Here is a 23,893-nt window from a genome sequence, read left to right as displayed (position 1 = left end):
TCGCTTCTCAAATGTTGGAGGTGGTAGATATTGAAAAATTTCTTCAGGTTGAATTATACTCTTGTCCTCAATGTTGGGCCAATGAAATGTTGATGTTGAGCGAATTCTTCGAGCAAATTTCACTTCCAGACATGGCTTCTTTTCCGTCAGCTGTCCAACATACATTTTGATTTTTTCTTATGAAATAATTTTGTAAGAATCCAATCACCCACCTGCGCTGTTGATACATCTCTCTGCATTACATTTGTGAAGTTATGTTCTTCATCCATTTCTTTGATCTTGTCTCCCAGTTCAAAATCATCCAAGTCATTTATGCATTCTTCAGATTTTTTTTTTTTTTTTGCTTGGGGCTTTACGTCGCACCGACACAGATAGGTCTTATGGCGACGATGGGACAGGAAAGGCCTAGGTGTTGGAAGGAAGCGGCCGTGGCCTTAATTAAGGCACAGCCCCAGCATTTGCCTGGTGTGAAAATGGGAAACCACGGAAAACCATTTTCAGGGCTGCCGATAGTGGGATTCGAACCTACTATCTCCCGGATGCAAGCTCACAGCCGCGCGCCACTACGCGCACGGCCAACTCGCCCGGTCATTCTTCAGAATTATCTTCATCACTACTTTCCTCATCATTCACTGTTATCTTTTTGGGTTTCTTCACTTGCTTTTCAGATGTTATCCTTTCACTTTCTTTCAGCTTTAGAAATGCCTCCTCTGAGGGATTCCCATTAGGTTCCACTTCCCCCAGTGACAATTTAATCCGGGGCAAGACTTATTGACTTCACTCATAGTAACCAAATTTCATCTACCACACTATTACAGCATGTTAAGATATTATTTAACACATACTTACTGATTTAAGCTTAACCAAATCTCTACACTTCTTGCCGTAGCAATCGTAAAACCACACGTCGCGCTAGCTCACACTAGGAGTGTAAATGACGCACATGCAAAGAGTAGTGTACTACAGCTTTACTGCCGAGAGTTTTGGGTATGTAGCAATTCCCGCATGTTATCAAAAGTAGCAAGATGAAATTCTCGCAAGTAGGGCCACTTCATATATATTCTTCATGCGACGATAGCCACGGGTTCCACTTCCCCCGAATTTACACTTACTCCGGTGTACCTTAACACTAATCAGAGAGAGAAATGGAAGGGAACCGACACTTCGAAAAATGAAGGTATTGGTCAAAAGAAGACAAGGGCCACGGAGGGCGTAAAAATGAAAGACTCCCTAGGCCTCGTAACCTAATACCGTCGGGGTCGGAAAAGAACAAGAGTTGACCAAAGGAGGTCTGATAGGATCGATGAAAGTGAGAAGCCTAGCATAAGTAAGTGGAAGCAATGCCAAGACTTATCTAAGGACTCCGTGGTCGCCAGGACCGTGGCTGTTACGCCTCCTTCCTTCCGCGAGAAAGGGTTGGCTGCCCCAGCTTATGTCACATTCTGGCAGGTGTACCACCTGTGCTGTCTATATAAGGACTTATGACGTCACGAACATTTTTCATGTCCACGGTGAAATCCCTCTCTCTCTCTTTACATATATATAATGGGAGTTTTGCCTGTACATTGCTCAGAATTTGAAAAGAATGGTATTTCTGTATCGGTCATGTTCACAGTAACAAGGAAATGCACTTTTTACTTTTCTGTAATGTCTGTCTGTCTGTCTGTCTGTCTGTCTGTCTGTCTGTCTGTCTGTCTGTCTGTCTGTCTGTCTGTCTGTCTGTCTGTCTGTCTGTCTGTCTGTCTGTCTGTCTGTCTGTCTGTCTGTCTGTCTGTCTGTCTGTCTGTCTGTCTGTCTGTCTGTCTGTCTGTCTGTCTGTCTGTCTGTCTGTCTGTACACGCATGACGAGAAAACGGCGGAAGAGAATTTAATGAAAATCGGTTTGTAAAGTCGGGGGATGAGCCACTACAGTCTAGGCTATAAATTATTTTATTCACGCTGAGTGAAATGGTAGTTTAGGGGAAGGCCTAAAATGTAATTCTCAAATATTTACATTATTAGTGGTCCTATCGATAAATGCTACATAACTAAAGTTATATATAATTAAATATCCGAACATTTATGTTTTATGCACTTTTACCGTACCGGCTATGATAACACAGATATTCATGAATTTGTATTTTTTTTTCTTGCCAAGTCCATATCAATGCCGAGCCACGAGAAAATGGGTTAACAGAATGTAATTAAAATTAGAATATAGAAGATCTTCTGAGCACAGTTTTCTGCGAAACGTTAAGAATTTCACCTTATTTTCTTGACACGGCATAAGCCCAAAAGCCTATACAGTATCATATCTATAAGTACGGGCCGTGAAAACATTAATGGCGAAATTAATGAGTGTACGGTTAAAATGAGACATAAAGTAACGATAGGAGTAAACGTTGCCCACAACTAGTTGAGAAGTAGAAATGGTAACTTATGACATAAAAGAAACTTAATTGAGAAGCTTAATAATAAATCTTAAAGCAATTAAATCACTATAGATTTTTACACGAAAATGTTGTGTATAAAATGTATAGTATAGGCAAGAATTAGGACATGGACTTTAAATGCTTTAATTTCTTAAAGGATGAAATAATAAATAGTGAGAAAGTAGACGATGCTGAACTACTGAGCAAGTCGGGTGCTCAATTTCTCAGAAAATAAAATGGCATTGGAAAGAAATGAAATTCATTTTGCATGTAACATTGTTATTTGAGATGGTAATAATTTTCACTGATGTTCAAAATTTTGATTGATTTACAGCTATTATGATTCACTTTCAATGCCTGGAAGTGGAGTGCACAGACGATAATAAATATTTATTCATGTGTAAAAATCCTAGGGAAGTTCAAGAAGTATAAGCACTTGTAAATCTTTTTTTCTCTTCTTCACATTCAAGAAAGAGTTCAAATTTTAATTCGAGAATAATGTCTAGAATTTTCTTTGTGTTCAATAAATGTTCATTTTATTTTTGTTTTGTGTAATTTCTTGTACCAGACATGCCTATCCTGCCACCAAAATGCCCTGCGAATATACATTTTATTAAAAATGCCCTGATATAGCAATTTCGGCTCCACGAACGTTCCATCCTTGGAACTCTCGTGCAGCCGGCTGAGCGACCCCGGAAAAGGGGACAATATCGAGCGCAGTATAAATCAAACCGGAATATCTGGAAAAGGTCAGCTTTATTTGTTGCGATTATACAGTTTTATTTTAAATAATGTATCCCAATCAGCACCTCGCTGAGTAGTGGAGGAGAGCTTCATAATCATAATAGAAGGTCAATGCTCCCTCGCTTTCCTGGAAAGTGTGTTTGCTCTCTCGCTTCACGTGGCGTATGCTACCCGCATTGACGTCTCGCCAGCCGGGCCGCACTGGGCTAGCCTCAACGGGCGCCCAGCTGAGCACCTCTGATATACACTGACTGACAGAGCAAATGCAACACCAAGAAGGAGTGGTTCGAAAGGGATGAAAGTTGGGGAAAAAACAGAGACGGCACGGACGAATAATTGATGTTTATTTCAAACCGATATGCAGGTTACACAATGCGCACGGCATCGACTCAGTAGGATGTAGGATCACCGCGAGCGGCGATGCACGCAGAAACACGTCGAGGTACAGAGTCAATAAGAGTGCGGATGGTGTCCTGAGGGATGGTTCTCCATTCTCTGTCAACCATTTGCCACAGTTGGTCGTCCGTACGAGGCTGGGGCAGAGTTTGCAAACGGCGTCCAATGAGATCCCACACGTGTTCGATTGGTGAGAGATCCGGAGAGTACGCTGGCCACGGAAGCATCTGTACACCTCGTAGAGCCTGTTGGGAGATGCGAGCAGTGTGTGGGCGGGCATTATCCTGCTGAAACAGAGCATTGGGCAGCCCCTGAAGGTACGGGAGTGCCACCGGCCGCAGCACATGCTGCACGTAGCGGTGGGCATTTAACGTGCCTTGAATACGCACTAGAGGTGATGTGGAATCATACGCAATAGCGCCCCAAACCATGATGCCGCGTTGTCTAGCGGTAGGGCGCTCCACAGTTACTGCCGGATTTGACCTTTCTCCACGCCGACGCCACACTCGTCTGCGGTGACTATCACTGACAGAACAGAAGCGTGACTCATCGGAGAACACGACGTTCCGCCATTCCCTCATCCAAGTCGCTCTAGCCCGGCACCATGCCAGGCGTGCACGTCTATGCTGTGGAGTCAATGGTAGTCTTCTGAGCGGACGCCGAGAGTGCAGGCCTCCTTCAACCAATCGACGGGAAATTGTTCTGGTCGATATTGGAACAGCCAGGGTGTCTTGCACATGCTGAAGAATGGCGGTTGACGTGGCGTGCGGGGCTGCCACCGCTTGGCGGCGGATGCACCGATCCTCGCGTGCTGACGTCACTCGGGCTGCGCCTGGACCCCTCGCACGTGCCACATGTCCCTGCGCCAACCATCTTCGCCACAGGCGCTGCACCGTGGACACATCCCTATGGGTATCGGCTGCGATTTGAAGAAGCGACCAACCTGCCCTTCTCAGCCCGATCACCATACCCCTCGTAAAGTCGTCTGTCTGTTGGAAATGCCTCCGTTGACGGCGGCCTGGCATTCTTAGCTATACACGTGTCCTGTGGCACACGACAACACGTTCTACAATGACTGTCGGCTGAGAAATCACGGTACGAAGAGGGCCATTCGCCAACGCCGTGTCCCATTTATCGTTCGCTACGTGCGCAGCACAGCGGCGCATTTCACATCATGAGCATACCTCAGTAACGTCAGTCTACCCTGCAATTGGCATAAAGTTCTGACCACTCCTTCTTGGTGTTGCATTTGCTCTGTCAGTCAGTGTAGATGTTGGAACAAACGGGCGAGTTGGAGATGCAGGAGTACGAATATATGCCAAGAGTACACTAGGACAATGAAATGAAATGGCGTATGGCTTTTAGTGCCGGGATGTGTCCGAGAACTTCGGCTCGCCAGGTGCAGGTCTTTTGATTTGACTCCCGTAGGCGACCTGCGCGTCGTTATGAGGATGAAATGATGATGAAGACCACATATACACCCAGCCCCCGTGCTAGCGAAATTAACCAATTATGGTTAAAATTCCCGACCCTGCCGGGAATCGAACCCGAGACACCTGTGATCAAAGACCAGCACGCTAACCGTTTAGCAATGGAGCCGGGTGTGTATTAAGACGAAAGCAAATACACAGCCTCCGAGCTATATGGATTAAGAGAATCGATTGAAATCACCGCTCAGCCGGCGATCTGAAATTAATTGTAAGTCGTCGCCAACCCACGCTCCCAAGTTGAGAGTCCCTGGTCCCTTTTTAGTCGCCTTTTACGACAAGCTTGGATAGGATGGATGCTCCCCCTGTGGGAGGATGGGCAGAATAACGTCTACGGCATATCCTGCCTGTCGTAAAAGGCGACTAAAACGGGGACCAGGGAATCTCAAGTTGGGAGCGTGGGTAGGCGACCTTGGTTCACCAAGCTGAATCTGACATTGTTTCCACTTGATAGCGTCGGGCTCTTCACTTTCATCTTTTTTATATGACCTCTCTTGGTCATTTTTCTATCTTCTCACCCGACGGTGTTAGGTTTGCGAGGCCTAGGGAGTATTTCATTTTCATGACCTTCTTGATTCTTCCCTTTCTTTTGCCGATACCTTCATTCTCCGCAGTGTCGGACCTCTTCCATTTTCTTTCTGATTAATGTTGCTAGAGGATGGTTGTCCAGTTGTACTTCCTCTAACAATACAGTCACCATGTATTTTGTACAAACAAAGTCACTTAGTGAAAATTACAAATGCATTACTTTCTTTGCCTTTAGAACTCGTATTTTTTCCCTCCGTCTTACACATACGTCATTCATTTCTTTTAAAAGCAATTAAGCGATACAATGAAATACTTATAAACGTAAGCAATTAAAACAATCCTTAAATATGCAAAGCTCATTTGGCTTGTCAACCATATGACTTCGAACAGTTTGCAATGCCGTAATCGCTGCAATTATAAACTGCACAAATAACGCCAGGCATAATACTTGCATTAGTAAACCGAAATTTAAAACTATTTAGTGAAGCACGCTAATAAATCATTATAAACCGTTGCCTACCTACATTATACACTCACAAGGCCGTGAAAGAGCAGTTTTGAAAAGCAGCTCGGCGTTGTTTGAGAATGCACCGCTAGATCGCACTGTTTAGACCTGTTCAACCGTAGGGTTTTAATTAGGCTTGGATACGTAATGAATCAGATTTGAATGTAATTGATGCGTATAACACATTTATGGCAATAAGAAAACATTAACTTCACCTTGTAATAAATAACGGTTTTAATAATAGGCGTTAAACACCTGTAAATACTACGTTGCATAATGGGAATCATAATTTTAGCACTTTCCGACTTAGAAGCTTTGGTTATGAAATTCTTCACGAAATCAGGGTCATTTGTAACATTTCTTTGATTGTAAAGTAAGTTATTGATTTGAGAAACTTCGTTACAGTAATGTCAGAGAGTGTCTCCTGATTGCATTCCACACTATAGATATTTGTATGAATTTGGGAACAACAAACACTTTCAGTTTTTTAAGTACATTTGCGTTTGGTACATTTTATATGGCATATGAAGTGAATTTAAGAACATTTCTTAAAAAGAAAACAAAGTTTCTCGATGGGTAACGCAATGCGCTTCGGTCTTATGTCTTTATTAGACACATCAAAGGGCTGTTGGTATTGATTCCGGGAAATTCCTCTAGACAGAACGAACACTGTGAGTTTTCCTCGGCAATTCGAACCAAGTATCTACTATCATAGCGAATGATGTCAGCTCTATTGAGACTGAGCATTCTGAAAAAGACAAGCTATGGTTTGTTTACTTTAGACGTCTTACACGAAAAAATATAATTATTTCTAGCTTATACATGAACAACCTACCTTCTAGTGGTAAGACAAGTAGGGGAGACCGGGGCATGTTGTTACAATTTTTTGTTTTCATTTTTTTAAATTTTAAGGTGAATAGTAAATGAAATTTCAATTTTGCTGATAGAAGGAACAAACTTTTATCATAAGAATAGCAGTTGAAAAATTCTAGAACATGCACACATTTGTCAATAAGGTACATTATTATCAGATTAGGTATTCTGTAACAACATGCCCCACAGCGGGGCAGGTTGTTACATGCGAGGGGCACTTTGTTACATAGAGTAAAATGTCACTGAAAATATGATAAATATTTATAATGTTCGTTTTAAATTCAAAATATGTTTAGCCCATTCATTAAATATAACATAATTATCTGTTCAGTCTTATCCTTGGCTTTGACAATATGAAAGTGACTTAGGTATGACCGATGCTAGTAATGTCATTCCTTATGCAGCCAGTCCCTGCTATGAATGGTGTGAAAATGTTGCTCATCAGGTCAGTTGGTGCATGCATTTCAGTGGGCTTGGCAGACTGATATGTTTGTGACTCCTGGCTCGGTGAGGAAAGCAACGGTAAACTACCTCACTCCTCATTTCCCTTGTACGCCTCTTCAGTGATGCCTAGGCCATCCATGACAGCTGATGGCGGAGTTGTTGAGGATCCAACCAGGCTTATGGCTTAGGACTGACCGTACATACACAATTAATATCATATGTTATCACCTGCCCCTATGACCTAATTAACATCATTTTAAACCAATACTCTACTAGTTTATAATGGTCTGAGCTGAAGTTTATTCACGTAGCCTACAGTGAAGACAAAAAAAAAAATGAAAAAAAGCCCCTCTAAAATTATTTATGTCGCAAACATGCCGTAATGCTGAATTTCCATCTTCTAATGTTTCTGGTAATTTGAGACTATCTGTGCTAATGGTAACTGTGGATATACTTGAGCCAGGCTTGTTCCACGAAGAATCGTTACATGTATCAACGTGCCCCGCGTGGTAAGTAACAACTAGCCCCAGTAGCCGCCATCTTATATTTTGTGTTACAGTTAATCACAGAGGAAAGATAGAATTATCTTACATTAGAAAACTAAGGCTTATGTCCGAGGGTTTAAATCACAAACAGAAAAAATCTGTTTACCTGTATATTTGATCACGTGGTTAAAGATCGGAAAGGTGGAAGACGCTGCCTAAACACACAGCGAAAATAAACTTTTCCATTTTAAAAATTTCACAGATCCACACGCAGTCTGAGACTCCCTTGGATTGTGAGGGACGGCAAGGTCAACACATTATATGGAGAGGGGTGCGCTGCTCCTATTATTTTTTTCAAAAAGATGTTTGTAACAACCTGCCCCTGTAACAACTAGCCCCGGTCTCCCCTAACTCTAAAATAGCCTTGGGTAGACTATGTGAGTTAATTTTCTGCATCTTTACCTCAGCACATTGCTGTTTGATGGCATCTAATGTCTTGAACGTTTTCCTTTCTGCACTACTTGTATCCACTGCATTTATCATGCCAATTTTCAATGTTGTTCCCATGCATACTAGTATGTTCTCATATCCATCATGTCACTAAATCCACCTTTCTTTCGTAAATGACTGAAGAAGAGTTCAATGTCATCATTACTCAGGTTGCTACTTGAAATGTAATGGAAACCTATTGACAATAAATACCGAATACATTTCACATTCGAATTTATTGTCAGTTGGATACTTTGGTGTGTTTCATAGCTGTTTTTGAATGTTTGGTCTGCATTGGTTTGAATCTTTTCAATAAACGGCAGAAAGATCTCCGTTAACCACGTTAGCCCGTCATCGTCTGCGGAGAATATTACTTTGTCAGAATTTCGTGAGATGTACGATTGTTTTATGGTACAGACGTTGTGTATGTTATGCCACTTTTAGACTATGTCTAAAAAATGTAATTGTTTTCTGGAGATCGACTAAAGATAGCTTTTCTCAAGTAATGTCGATACCAAAGGTAGTAACACTGTTGATTGCAGCGTGAAATAGTGTTCTTATAGACAGTTTATGGACGTTTTTAATTTTATATATTGCTCTGATGGATGCTGCTCTCTCTCTCTCTCTCTATATATATATATATATTATGTGTACTCTTAAGAATCCCGAGGTAATTGAAGGAATTATTTAATTCTAGATCTTTACGTGTTACAAGACAGGAAGGTCCCACTAATGTTTTGGAGAGCTACAGTATCTCTATAATGTTAATTCTCGGCAAGAACAGGACTAAAACCTGCCACCTAGCGGCAGTAAGACGTAACAGCTGTGCCCGCCATTTTTTTTTTTTTTTTCTGCTTGAAAAGTAAACACGCATGTACGCCAAGAATCATACAAGTGGCAATGTGCTATTGAATTGTTCTTCACACCAAGCCATGCAGGTAGCAGCACTATCAACTTTCTCGCTGAAAACCGCAAACTGTCCGGTACTGGTGTATTAAAGTATTTGCATACGCTCATCGGCTGCCAGCACGCCCGTTTCAGTGCTGGGCGCCCGCGGGACGGAATGGCCAGCGTGAGCACTTCTGGGCTACAGGCATACTGAGCTTCAAAACCAGGGATGACGATGTCGCATTCACGACCTTGAAACTACAACGCGAAGCGATCGTCACTGAGGCTCATAATCGCCAACGCGAGTAAAATCTATTATCTTGGTTTAAAACTAAGAAAACCGAGTTAACAGTTATGTTTGTATTCCCCAACAACACTATCTCAGTTTTAAATTTTACCGGTGGAACAGGAAATGGCATCTCGTAGACGGCTGGAATATTTAACTGAAAGAGAACATCATAGCGACAAGGAATATGACCGCAATAAAACGCGCTAGGTGGATAAATAGAACGCACTACAAACTTTGAGGACTACGATGACACTGATTTTGAAACACACTTAAAGTTATCTAAAGCTTCAACATTGTAAATGTTATCCATGATCGAACATAACCTGGAATTCCGAGCAAATAGGTATGCCTAAGATAATTCTCGATTATAACTTATATGTTGTACGGTACACGATTGCATGACTTTTTAATGAAGAATTAAGGAATACTGCGTTATTTTTAGTGTAATATACCGTATTCACGCGAATAATACCCGCATATTTTTTAAATTTTGAGGCACGAAATTGGGGTGCGGGTTTTATTTGAGTCAATGTTGGCATTTTTTTCAAAATCAGCCTTCCTAAACTTAGGGTGCGGGTTTTATTTCAGTCAATGTTGGCATTCTTTTTCAAAATCAGCCGTATTAAAAATAGGGTGCGGGGATTATTCGGTGGCGGGGATTATTCGCATAAATACGGTACAATGTGTAGGCTATAATTTGTTTTTCTTATTCTCTATGTTGTTAATCCTTTTTGCCAGCGAATTCAATAACAATTCATTCTCTTGGAAAGTCATGTTAGGCGTCTTTCTTCATTTCTGCTCAATAGAGGATATAATTTATGACAATTTATTTGCAAACCCCGAATGGAATCAAAAGCTTCTTTACATTTCGATAGTGGTGGCAGCACGTAGTCATTTGTTTTCCTTGCGTCAGTATGAAAAACGCAAGGTTCAAATTCAGATTGAAACGAAAACTTAGTTTTGGTAAACTTAGATAATAAATTCTGTGGTCAATACAGAAGTGAGCGTTATCCGAGATGATGAGATTATCCGAGTTTTGGAAATCTAAGATAACAACAGAAGTAACTGACGTTGGTGAATACGGGTCCTAGTGCATGGAGTATTTCCTGATGTGTTCTAACGTCAACAACACGCGCACTTTGTTAAATATCGTCCGGATCCTTTTTACGTCTTATTACGAAACGAGCTTGACAATGGCGTGGTGCAAGTTGACTAGGACGTTCCGACACTGAGGCAGTGTGTTGTTGACATCAAGAACACACAACGAAACATTCCCAGCTGACAGACAACATCCCCATGGGACGTACCGAAGCATCAGCTACTGAGCCGAACATGTCCTTAGACACTCCCGGGACTTAGTGAAAAGAAAAAAAGGCATGCGCTAAAAACAGTCATGTACTCCGCGCACTACGTCACGGTTTCAAGGTCGTGAACTCAACCTGGTAATCCGTGTTCCAAAGCCTTCGCTTGCGCCTACAAGTAGTTTGACAAATCTGTGCTAGGCTACGCGATCTACACATTAGTTTCACGGAAAGTGGGTGAAGTTAGCTCCCAAGTAGGCCTACGAAATTTACACTTTCCATTTTGCTTACTGCTCCGTGTTCAAAACTTACAGTTCCCGCAGCCAGTCTCCTCAAAACTGCAGTGTCATCAGGAATCCAAGGATATCTAGTTTTATTGCACGTCACCGTATATTGCAAGATAATACCGATTGGTTATTCACCAGATTTGCGCGATACATACAAGAAGTACAAAAAGTGATAAGCACGTGTATTACGAAATTAAGGTCATATTAACATCTAGATGAATGACTTTTATATTTTCGTCTTTAAATATTACTTTAGCTGTTCGATCGAATAGTGAATTTTCTGTCATTTTTAATTCTGCTAGTTTTTTTTCAGTTTCTTTAAACCAGTTGGGTTTTGTTTTGCGGTTGCAGAAGAAGTCAAAGATTTGTTTGGTTAATCTATTAGAGTTCATTCTGAGAAGATGACCGTAAAAATTATTATTATTATTATTATTATTATTGGTTGCACAATCCAAAGGCCATTGTGAACGTTCAAAGCACCGCCACGATCCTCTTTCATTTTGTTGCTATATAGTGCTGTGACCTCTTCAGCTTGAAATCATTAAATACCGAATCTAATCAATTCAAGTTCCGTGCTCTCTCAGACTAAGTTCACTATTCTCTTAGGCAACTTATCTCCTTCCATCACATCATATGGTTAATTACTTCAGCAGAGAAGTCAATTTATAGAGAAGGCTTCGTTTGAATTGTTCATTCCTAACTTCATATGCTTGATATGCTTTCATAACTAAATCGTTGATGATGTGAGAATAATGGATCGTGTTAAGCAAAGCAAAGCAAAGTCACCTCCGTACAGGCCATGAAGGCCGTTGGAGGAGTGGAAGGTAAAGGCTTCCACCATTGTTAACCTCGGCACGTGATGGGGTAGAGTGGTTAGCTCTACGCCCGGCCGCCTTTGCCCCCAGGGATTAACCTGGTACTCATTTTTGGTGTAGGCTGAGTGAACCTCAGAGCCATATGCACCTCCGGAAGTGGAAATCTCGTTTCTTAAATTTTACGACTTCCTGACGGGGATTCGAACCCACGTCCTTCCGGGCGAACCGAACACGCCTTTACCGCCTCGGCCAGGCAACCCCTAATGGATCGTGTTAGGATATCTAAAACAATACTGGAATCATAATTTCACCTTTATTTAAAATACGGGAATCTATACTATTAATAAGACGTCGAAGGGAAATCCTGTCATATCTCCGCTTACACTTAGGCGCATAAAACTCAGACGAGTAACCATTTTTTTTTTTTTTTGCTAGGGGCTTTACGTCGCACCGACACAGATAGGTCTTATGGCGACGATGGGATAGGAAAGGCCTAGGAGTTGGAAGGAAGCGGCCGTGGCCTTAATTAAGGTACAGCCCCAGCATTTGCCTGGTGTGAAAATGGGAAACCACGGAAAACCATCTTCAGGGCTGCCGATAGTGGGATTCGAACCTACTATCTCCCGGATGCAAGCTCACAGCCGCGCGCCTCTACGCGCACGGCCAACTCGCCCGGTAGTAACCAATTTATCCTCCTATGTAACCTACCCTCCTCCATTCAACTCATATGACCCAATCATCGTCCGGCTCCATGGCTAAATGGTTAGCGTACTGGCCTTTGGCCACAGGGGCCCCGGGTTCGATTCCCGGCAGGGTCGGGAATTTTAACCATCGTTGGTTAATTTCGCTGGCACGGGGGCTGGGTGTATATGTCGTCATCCTCATCATGACGCGCAGGTTGCCTACGGGAGTCAAATCAAAAGACCTGCACCTGGCGAGCCGAACATGTCCTCGGACACTCCCGGCAGCACTAAAAGTCATACGCCATTTCATTTTCACCCCATCATCGAAGTCGGATTATACGCACAGCTTCACCCACCGAGATCATTCCTAATTTTGCTGTATTTATCTCCTCTCCGAATACCCTCCACCTATTTGTATCAGTAATCGTTCTGTTACTTTCAAATTATAAGATTTCCTGAGTTCACGCAGCTTCACTCCTGCACGGCATAGCTGATCTGACAGAGGACCGATGTAAAGCTAATTTTAGCCAAGAACTCACTCCTTTCTTACAGAATACCGCTGGCCCTCTGATCCCAACTTGACAGGTTCGATCCTAGCTCAGTCCGGCGATATTCTAAGGTGTTCAAATACGTCAGCCTCGTGTCGGCAGATTTACTGGCACGTAAATGAACTCCTGCGGGACAAAATTCTGGCACCTCGGCGTCTCCGAAGACCGTCAAAAATGTAGTTAATGGGACGTAAAACATTATTATTATTATTATTATTATTATTATTATTATTATTATTATTATTATTATTATTATTATTATTATTATTATTGCTACTACTACCACAGAATAACGTTGACCTCAATTGCGAGCTCACTGCATTAATCTTGTCCCACTTTGATTCAATGTATTTAAATAATAATAATAATAATAATAATAATAAATATCATCATCATTATTTGCACTTCGGCTGCGTGACGTAGGCCTAACCTATTTGGTTAGGCTCCCATCTGCCAAGCTCAATGTAGTGAGGTCGAATCCTGGTGCAGTTCGTTGACAACTTTGAACGCTTAAATGTTGAGACCGGGGTAGGCCTTTTTACTGGCACTTTATAGAACCCCATTGCAAAAGTAAATCCCGTAATCCGGAGTCTCTTGAGACGATATCAAAAGGTACTTGACGAGTAAATCATCCCACCTACCTGCGCACCATCTCCATACACGTTTAGAACGATTACAAAAACAACATGCTCTCTTCCATTTTATGCAGGTACTGCGCAGTAACTTATTCTTAACCGAGTCCCTGGTATGATTAAACATTCTTAATTGTAAAAAGTGTAATTAACCCGGCATTACTCGCTAGGTCTTTACGTGCGCCGTTACTCGCTGGTGAGCTCAGCGCTCACCTTTATGTTTAAAGGCTATAATATGTCTATATAAAGATGGAGGTATTTTAATCTGTCTATTTGAGATAGTTATTTATTTAGGAACACATCCGAGTGGAGTGGCTATGGAGTCAAGCTCTACATTCGGGAGACGCGTGAGTTCGATCGCCACCGTTAGCTGTCCTAAGAATGGTTTTCTGTTTACGCTTCCAGGCAAACACCGGGGCAGTTTCTATTCATAGACTACAGCCAATTCCTTCCACCTATTTAGTCAACTTCGTTCACCATCATTTATTTCATCATTATTAGCTCTTCTACTGACGGTGGCGTCAGGAAGGGCATCCAGCCGTGAAACAAGCTATGTACATTGATATCACAGCTAGCTATAAACGAAAGTTTCTCTCATTCCCCAGAACTTGAAGACACTCTGAAACAGAGTTATGATCACTTCCGTAAACCTCATCTGTTTCATTACCATCAGTTTTGATGTTCAAGACCTTTCCTCCTTCGTATCACCCAACCACGAAGGTATCTGATCACTGGATGCCACAATAACTTGTAAATATTGTCTAACAACAGCCACAGTATAAACATTTCGCATTAAACACAAGCATAAAACAAACCCTGACTTATTACATCATCATCATCATCACCATCTGTTTACCCTCCAGGTTCGGTTTTTCTCTCGGACTTAGCGAGGGATCCCACCTCTACCGCCTCAAGGGCAGTGTCCTGGAGCTTCAGACTCTTGGTCGGGGGATACAACTGGGGAATATGACCAGTACCTCGCCCAGGCGGCCTCACCTGCTATGCTGAACAGGGGCCTTGTGGAGGGATGGGAAGATTGGAAGGGATAGGCAAGGAAGAGGGAAAGAAGCGGCCGTGGCCTTAAGTTAGGTACCATCCCGGCATTCGCCTGGAGGAGAAGTGGGAAACCACGGAAAACCACTTCCAGGATGGCTGAGGTGGGAATCGAACCCACCTCTACTCAGTTGACCTCCCGAGGCTGAGTGGACCCCTTTCCAGCCCTCGTACCACTTTTCAAATTTCGTGGCAGAGCCGGGAATCGAACCCGGGCCTCCGGGGGTGGCAGCTAATCACGCTAACCACTACACCACAGAGGCGGACGACTTATTACAATGAGCGAAATATAAGTAGCACAGTTCCTCGCTACTGAGCGCACCGCTCACCAAACATACACTGCCGTGCCTAATAATGAATTGCGGGTGTTTGTTTTCAAAGATAATGAAAATGACTGACATATCCCCTTCACAATAATCTGGTACAAAGGTACAGGGACTTTCAAAGGTGGAGGTCTTTTAACATTCCAACAAGAAGCAACGTACCACGAACGTGAGCGCCGCGCTCACCATGCGAGTAACCGCGGGTTAAGAGACCTTCTTCTTCTTCGTCTTCTTCTTCTTCTTCTTCTTCTTCTTCTTCTTCTTCTTCTTTCTCCTGACCTTATTACCAATTTGTTGGCATCAACACATGGTCTATTTTTACGGCCGGATGCCCTTCCTAGCCCCAACGTTATGACGAGGGATTTATTCTCTATTGCGTGTTTCTGTGTTGGTTAGTAGTGTTGTATGTGCAAGACTATTAAGACGAACACGAATATCCAGTCCCCGAAGCAGAGGAATTAATCATCGACTACGCAGTTAAAATCCCCGACGCGGCCGGGATTCAAATCCGCGGCCCTCTGAACCGAAGACCATTCAACCAAGGAACCGGACAATCAAGGTAACGTTACCTTGTATGTATGTATGTATGTTGGGTATTCAGCCCGAAGGCTGGTTTGATCCTCCTCAGCTCCGCCACGGCTGTCATAAATAGCCTAGGCGTCACTGAAGAGGCGTAGTAGGGAAATGAGGGGTGAAGTAGTTTCCCGTTGCTTTCCTCACCGAGCCAGCTATTGCTATTACATATCATTCTGCCAAGCCCACTGAAATGCATGCACCAACCGACCCTATGAGCGATATTTTCACACCATTCATAACAGGGACTGGCTGCATAAGGAATGGTATTACTAACTTCACTCATACCTCAGTCACTTTCATAATGTCAAAGCTAAGGATGAGACTAAGACAAGTCAATGAAAGTAACAAGTTTGAAATAGCCCATACCAGAAGACATAGTGCACTGTAAACACTACATCTCGCCAGCGAAGGCATAGTCGTTACCTTATTATACTGTATTTCAAAGATTTAAGACGAGTTTGGACCATAATGGAACTAAGTACAGAACATATTTTAAATATTCCATTAGGGTTAATTCTCCAGTCTAATATGCTTCAGATTTGTTTAGTAACTTCATCTCTCGTTCTTTGGTGTCTTTACGAGGGGCACTGACCAATTTTCTTGTAACTGAATTTATCTGTAGTTTGCTTTCTTCTTGAATTGGAAGAGGAACGTCAATTGCTTTGTTCACATTTGGGCGCACAGCGTAGGCTAAAACTCCTCAATAAAATTAGTGTGGTCTGTTTGTTCCAACAATCTGCTTTACGTTACATCGACATAGATAGGTTTTGTAATAAAACTATAACCATTACCCCCTATTGGTTACAACTGTAATCTACTTAAATACTTGCCTCACACTTCGACGTTAATTACAATTTAACATTAAAACATGTAGGCCTACTCACTCCGTCCTTAAGCATCAATTTAAACATTTAAAAAGAACATACCGGTATTCATATTAATGTTAATTCTCGTACCATAACTGATGGAATTATTACTTGGCGACTTCCAATAAATAAAGTTTAGTGAATAGATAAATAAATGACGATGATGATAATAATAAAAATAATAAGAGTAATCATTTCTAATTTGCCGAAAATGCAAGTAAATTTGAGCCAGAGGTTACCATAGGAATCCTCAATTTAGAATAATAATAATAATAATAATAATAATAATAATAATAATAATAATAATAATAATAATAATAATAATAATAATAATAATAATAATAATAATTGGTAGTGCATAAACGATTTTACTCAAGTCGTAGGCATAGAGCTGCCAAACTGGTATTCTGCTGGACTTCGCCTTACCTGCTACTACCTGTAAACGTCAGAAAATGGTAGGAGCATGCTTACAAGGCTTCATAAATAAATGCAATTAACTGTTGGGCTCTTAATATATCTGTACATTCAACAAGAAGCAAGATATACAATTTTACAAATTATTATTATTATTATTATTATTATTATTATTATTATTATTATTATTATTATTATTATTATTATTATTATTATTATTATTATTATTATTATTTGCGAATGTACCCTGTTGGATCACGCATTACATTTATGATTCGCCTTTCTAAAAGACCATATTGCTTTCATTCTTTCACTGTGTGCCTGTTTTCTTTCCTCTGACCACTCAGTCCCCGATCTTTTAGACACTTCATTCTCTGGCTTTACTAACCATCTATTTATCTTCTGACAGTAAATGTTTCTGTCAAGTATTTCTGATGTTTCTATCTGGCTCTTTTCCAAATCATTTTTAACATCTTGTATCGATGGTACGTTCTTCAGTTTTTCAGTGTATGTCAAAATCTTTTGGGTTAGCCTTGAAGACGATAGTCTGTGAACGTGTCCATAGAATTTCAGTCTTCGTTTCCTGACGTCTGCGGCAAGGTTGGACAGTCTTTCCGTAGCTTTGTGTGATTTGAGTCTATACCCTTCTTCTTTTTTCTTTGGGCCCAGAATTTTCAAGATCTTCCTTCCCTCCTTCAAGATGTTTCCAGATCGCCTTTATTATTAAGTACCAAGATTTCACTTGCATACAACACTTCAGGTTTAATCACCGTTTTATAATCTTTGATTTTTATATGTATGACATGCATTTCTTGTTGTAGATGTCACAGGTTCGCCAATATGCTCTTTTGAGTTTTTGTAATCGGACTTCCTGTGCTTCCTATTCCAACCATGTTGGTTCTAGGATCTCATCGAGATATTTAAGGTATGGCATTCGTTTGATCTGCCCATATTTTGTTTTTAATTCCTGGATGTCGAATTTAGTGAAAACAAACTTGGTCTTCTCGAATAAGATTTGTAGTCCAGTTTTCTCAGCGCATTCCTTGAGGAATTCAATCTGTTTGATCGCTGAAATATCACTGCCTGTTAGTATCGCTAGGTCGTCTGCGAAAGCTAAACAACTGACCTTTATGCCATCGTTCTTTCGGCCAAGTTGAATGTGTTTCCAAGTGCTTCTGAGCTTTCAATTCCTTCTCCCATTCTTGAATGACTTTATCTAGAACAAGGTTGAAAAGCAGTGGTGACAATCCGTCACCCTGTTGCACGCCGGTCTTAATGGCAAAGGGCTCCAATACTTCACCCATGAATTTCACTTTTGACTTCGTGTCCGTGAGTGTTTCTTTGATGAGTCTTAATGTCTTTGAATCAAGACCTTGTTCTTCTAAGATGTTAAAGAGATACTGTCGACCGACCAAATCGTACGCTTTCTTGCAGTCGACGAAACTACAAATAATCGGAGAGCTTCGGGTTGCTCTATATTTCAATATCGTCTTCAGTTTAAAATTTGTTCAACACAGGAACGCCCAGGTCGGAAACCGGCTTGATATTCTCCAACTTTGTGTTCAAGCTGTTCTTGTACTCTTTGAAGAAGACACGCGGAGAGAATCTTGAACGAGAGAAATCCCTCTGTAGTTATTTACATCCGTTCTGTCACCTTTCTTGTGTGACGGCTGGATAAGTGCACATTTCCATTCTTCAAGTAGTTTTTCTTTTTTTTTCGGATGCCCATGATTATTAATGTGAGCTCCTCAAGTGTATTTGGGCCTATGTTCTTTAAGAGTTCTGGAACTATGCCAACTTCTCCAGACGCCCCGTTATTTCTGAGTCTGAAAATGTGTCTCTGGATTTCTTCTTTGGTATGTGGTGGAGATTCAGGGTTTATGTGTACAGGAGTTTCTTTAGGCCATCGTAATGTTGGCTCATGGCAAATGAGTAATTCAGAGAAATATCGAACCAACTCCTTACAGTTATCCTGGTTAGACAGCGTTTTCCGTCTTGTTTTCGGAAGCATAAGTTCTATGGGGTGTATCCACGGATTCTTCCTGCGAAAGTCCTGTAGAAGTCTCGCATATTGGAAATATTTTTCTATAGATTCCATGTCCTTCATATATCTCCTCTGCGTTTGTCTGATTACTTTTGACACTTCCTTCCTTGTCTGAGGATAGTGTTGTTGAGTCTCAAGTGACTTCTTACAGTTATATTTCTGAAAAGCTCTATTTCGCTTTTCCAGTGCTTTTTCTCATGCAGAGTCCCACCATGGGCGTTTCGTATTCTTCTTCAGTGGGATCGTATCTTTAGCTCTCATTATGATCTTGTCATGGAACTGTTGCCAGGTGTCCGCCTTTTCCTTTTCCCATTCTTCTTTCATGTTAGTTTCCTATATCTTCTTCGCGTCGAACTTCTGAAGATGAGATTTCTTGTAGTGGATTCTTTCCGGGGTAAATTTCACTTTGATACGCACTAAATGTGGTCAGCATCAATATTAGCTCCTCTTCGAACTTGCAATTCAGGAATTTCTTTCTCTAAAGGATGTGTGATGGCCACATGTCGATCTGATATTCTCCAAGAGATTGTAAAAGTGATCTCCAGGTCTTTTATTTTAGAGGATTCTTCCTCAGAGAGGTGGACATTATCTCAGGTTATTCTGTTGACACATTCAATGAGTCTCATGCCTTTATTGTTGATGAATTTATGAGCTGGGTATTTGCCTACGGTCTTTTGGTATTCTTTTTCGCTATCAGTCTGTGCATTGAAATCACCTAGTTTCTTTGTATTTTCTCTTGGGACTGTTGCCAAATTTGTATTTACTATTTACTGTAAGAATCAGAACAACCCAGATCCAACATATCATTCTCAATTGTCTTCCCACCTTCAGTACAGATGGTTACTCACTCACATAGCTTCCTACTTCCGTGCCGGGATTTGAAGTCTGATGTTCTGGAACTCCAGAACCGTCTTCACGAAAACCATGCGGAGGGAGGTGTATATTCACTATTGCGTGTTTCTGCGGTGGTTGATTATTGGTTGATTATGTGATATATTTCATGCGGATGAAGGGATGTGTATTAAGACGAACGCAAACACAGTCCCAGTGCCAGAGGAATTAACTACAAAATGAAAATCTGTAGCGCGTTTCCAGTCATTCGACCGGGTCAGGAATGCAATGAAGCCCCATCTAGCGGCGAGGATAGGAAATGTGCCGGCTGCCGAAGCCTGTCGCACTCCCCCGGGGAATGATAAATGGCTGACAGATGAAATGTTAATGGAGAATGTTGCTGGAATGAAAGATGACAGGGAAAACCGGAGTACCCGGAGAAAAACCTGTCCCGCCACCGCTTTGTCCAGCACAAATCTCACATGGAGTGACCGGGATTTGAACCATGGTATCCAGCGGTGAGAGGCCGGCGCGCTGCCGCCTGAGCCACGGAGGCTGCCAGGAATTAACTATATTGCAGTTAAAATCTCCGGTCTGGTAGGAGATCAAACCCAAATAATAATAATAATAATAATAATAATAATAATAATAATAATAATATACCGGATATGGTTTTCTCCCGAGATATTTCACACTTTAAACCACGTGGCATCTACTCAAATCGTACCAAAAAAAAAGACAAACAAACCCTATGGCTCTACAGCCTTTCTGGGCTACCAAACCTGCAGATTACGATGTGACGCGTGATCAGCTCGACGAATAATTATTCTTGGCTTTTTAGATCGGGACTGCTATCTCGTCGTCAGATACCTAGATAGAGTGGACCTTGAACTAGCCCTCGCAGGTTTGCTACCCCTCTTACGCTGACTGATATGTTACTGTTGAGGTGTGCTCTGCCTCTGTCTCACCCTGAAGATGGATTTCCGTGTTTCTATTTTCACGACAGGCAAATGCCGGGTTCTATTCCCGGCCGACCAGGGGATTTTAACTTTCATTGGTTAATCCCTCCGGTTCGGGGATTGGGTGTTTCAACTCGAAAAATCTGTGCCAGGTCTCACTGGACGCCGCACATTATTATTTTTATTATTATTATTTATTTATTTATTTATTTATTTATTTATTTATTTATTTATTTATTTATTTTTACAAGCGAATGGACCACTAAGGATCACGCTACAACTTCATTTCTTTCTCTTCGTGCGGAGTTTTCTCTGTGTCCAACACTCCTTCATGCGTTCGTTGGCCTGTTTCCGTTGTTCATCTGTCCAGGCTCTTCCGGTTTTCCTAGTTCTTCCTGCGGCTTGAACATCTTCCAAATTCTTCAATGTGTTCCTAAACGCATTCCTTTCTAACAGCTGGTCTTCCAAGATGCTTAACCTTTCCATATCCTTCTTCGTTTCCTTAATCCATGCTGTAGTGGTCTTTTTTTTTTTTTTCCTCCAGACGTAATCAAATATCTGTTTTGTAAGTCTGTTTGCGTTCATTCTGTATAGATGTCCAACAAACGCCAGCCTCCTTTTCTTCATGGTTTCTGAGATTCTTTCCACCTTCTGGTAAACTTCTTTGTTGCTCCGAAGTTTCCATCCGCTTTCAGTTTGGACAGCTCCCATCATTTTTCTAAGGATTCTTCTTTCCAGGATCTCTAACTTCTCCAGCTTGTAGTTCATGGACAGGCATTATTATTATTATTATTATTATTATTATTATTATTATTATTATTATTATTATTATTATTATTATGTCACTCATTTCCCTAGATGGTTTTACAAGTGGAAGTTTCACGGCATTTGTAAGGAATTTGTAAGGAAAAATAAAGTATTCTTGCCGGGGATAACTGCACAACATGAGAATTTTAGAGTAATTGTATGGTCCTAGGTATATACGTTCTTTATTGTATGACGACTCGTTGGCTAAATGGTCAGCGTTCTGGACTTCTGTTCAGAGGGTCCCGGGTTCGATTCCCGTCCGGGTGGGGGGATTTTTAACCTTCATTGGTTAATTCACGTGGTTCGGGGGCTGGGTTTTTGTGTTGTCCCCAACATCCCTGCAACTCACACACCACACATAACACTATCCTACACCACAATAACACGCAGTTACCTACACATGACAGATGCCTCCCACCCTCATCGGAGGGTCTGCCTTACAAGAGCTGCACCCGGCTAGAAATAGCCACACGAAATTATTATTATTATTATTATTATTATTATTATTATTATTATTGTTGTTGTTGTTGTATAAAACATTTTTTGGCACTAACATGCATTAGTCTACTATTACTTTGATACTGTTACCACACGGTACTTCTTGTTCTAGGACATTAGCTATCCCTTGTGGATGTTGCTCTCTTATTCTTATTCTTCTGCTTCTTCTCTGCAATAAATTGTACAAAAACTAACCTGTCAACGGCGAGTTACTAAGACATTGATTAAATACGGTAATCACTCTATTGCTGAGCAGCCAAGAGTAATCATCTTGTGTCGCATTAGGCCGCAGAGTACAGGTTGAAGACCCCTGAGTTGAACACAGCAAGCCTGACCTTGCCGCTAGCTCAGTCGAGGTGCTTCCTTAGCCGCGCGTTGTTGTCTCTCATAGGCAGAACTCACAATCAGTGATCTTAGCAGCAGTCCATCGCTGAAGCAGACCGCGTAAGTACTATATGTTAAAGTGGTGCGATAACCTATAAGTACATGATGAATATTATATGAACCTGTTTTAATCTATCGTGAATTTGTGATCAAAAACTTGACAATCAATCTTAAATAAGTGTAAGGAGGAATGTGAGGTTAGGTACCGTTCATTCGCAACGCTGGAACAGAATGACCAGCAGGGGTCAAGTGTAGTCAAGTTTAACACTGTACCTGCTGTTGTTTCCTGTTTCCTCATTTACGAAATTCCTTAGAAGTAAACTAAGCCAATATTGTTAGGATCGAATGGAACTATTTCGTTTTTCTCTCTTTTTCTTCCACGATGGACAGCACTTTTCTTTTTCTCTATTCTGGTGTTGGACAGCTTAGCCTGGGGGAAGTTGGCTTCAGTTACCTTGACAGTCAGGAAAGTTTTAGTGCTGACACATGCTATTCCTAACAAGTTTTTACTGGAGTTGGGCAATCGTTCTGTCTGCAAGTTACAATCTGCAGTCGTTATTGGCACATGCAGTAGAGTACATTTTCTGTAGCTTACCGAGTTCACTGCGTATAAAAATCAGCCTAAACTAAATCATGTCGCCAATTTCATTATTATTATTATTATTATTATTATTATTATTTTACAATTTGTTTTACGTCGCACCGACACAGATAGGTCTTATGGTGGCGATGGGGTAGGAAAGGCCCTAGAGTGGGAAAGAACGGGCCGTGGCCTTAATTTATGGTGTGAAAATGGGAAACCACGACAAACGATATTCAGGGCTGCTGACAGTAGGGTTCGAACCCACTATCTCCCGGATGCAAGCTCACAGCTGTGCGCCCCTAACCCCACGGCCAACTCGCCCGGTATTATAATTGTTATTATTTTTCTTATTATTTTTAGTATTATCAACATCAATAAATTACTGGTGGTGGTGGTGGTGGTGATAATATTTCTTTTAAAGGGAAATAGGGTAGAAAAGGCAAGAAAATGGAAGGGCCATGAAAGAAAAGAAATGAAAGGCTCCCTAGGCCTCGCAAACCCAAACCCGTGGAGTTAACCAAGTGAGGTAGTGTAAGAAATGCTAAAGTAAGGAGCCCGGCGAACGTAAGTTGAAACAATGCCCTCATCTAAGAGCCAATAATTAATGCATCACATGTTAAAGTTAATTATATAATTAGTAAAAATAGTAATAATAATAATAATAATAATAATAATAATTTTATGTCGAACTATCTTTACGGTTTCCGGAGACGCCAAGGTGCCGGAATTTCGTCCCGCAGGAGTGTTGAG

The 23,893-nt window shown here is 41.4% G+C and overlaps 2 protein-coding genes across 5 annotated transcripts in view; one reads left to right on the top strand and one right to left on the bottom strand.

The window, feature by feature from the left end:
- LOC136866359 (uncharacterized) overlaps positions 1-23,893 on the bottom strand; it is a 238,770-nt gene that overhangs the window by 146,003 nt on the left and 68,874 nt on the right. The window lies entirely within an intron of this gene.
- LOC136866360 (retinol dehydrogenase 14) overlaps positions 22,522-23,893 on the top strand; it is a 78,780-nt gene continuing 77,408 nt past the window's right edge. The window contains exon 1 of one of the 2 annotated variants that reach the window (XM_067143234.1): positions 22,522-22,620. The gene's annotated coding sequence lies outside the window, so the exon portion shown is untranslated. The remainder of the gene's footprint in view (positions 22,621-23,893) is intronic. The other variant, XM_067143235.1, reaches the window with a different exon arrangement.

Source organism: Anabrus simplex, chromosome 3 (assembly GCF_040414725.1).
Source record: "Anabrus simplex isolate iqAnaSimp1 chromosome 3, ASM4041472v1, whole genome shotgun sequence".
NCBI lineage: Eukaryota > Metazoa > Arthropoda > Insecta > Orthoptera > Tettigoniidae > Anabrus > Anabrus simplex.
This window is presented reverse-complemented; position numbering and strand designations above follow the sequence as displayed.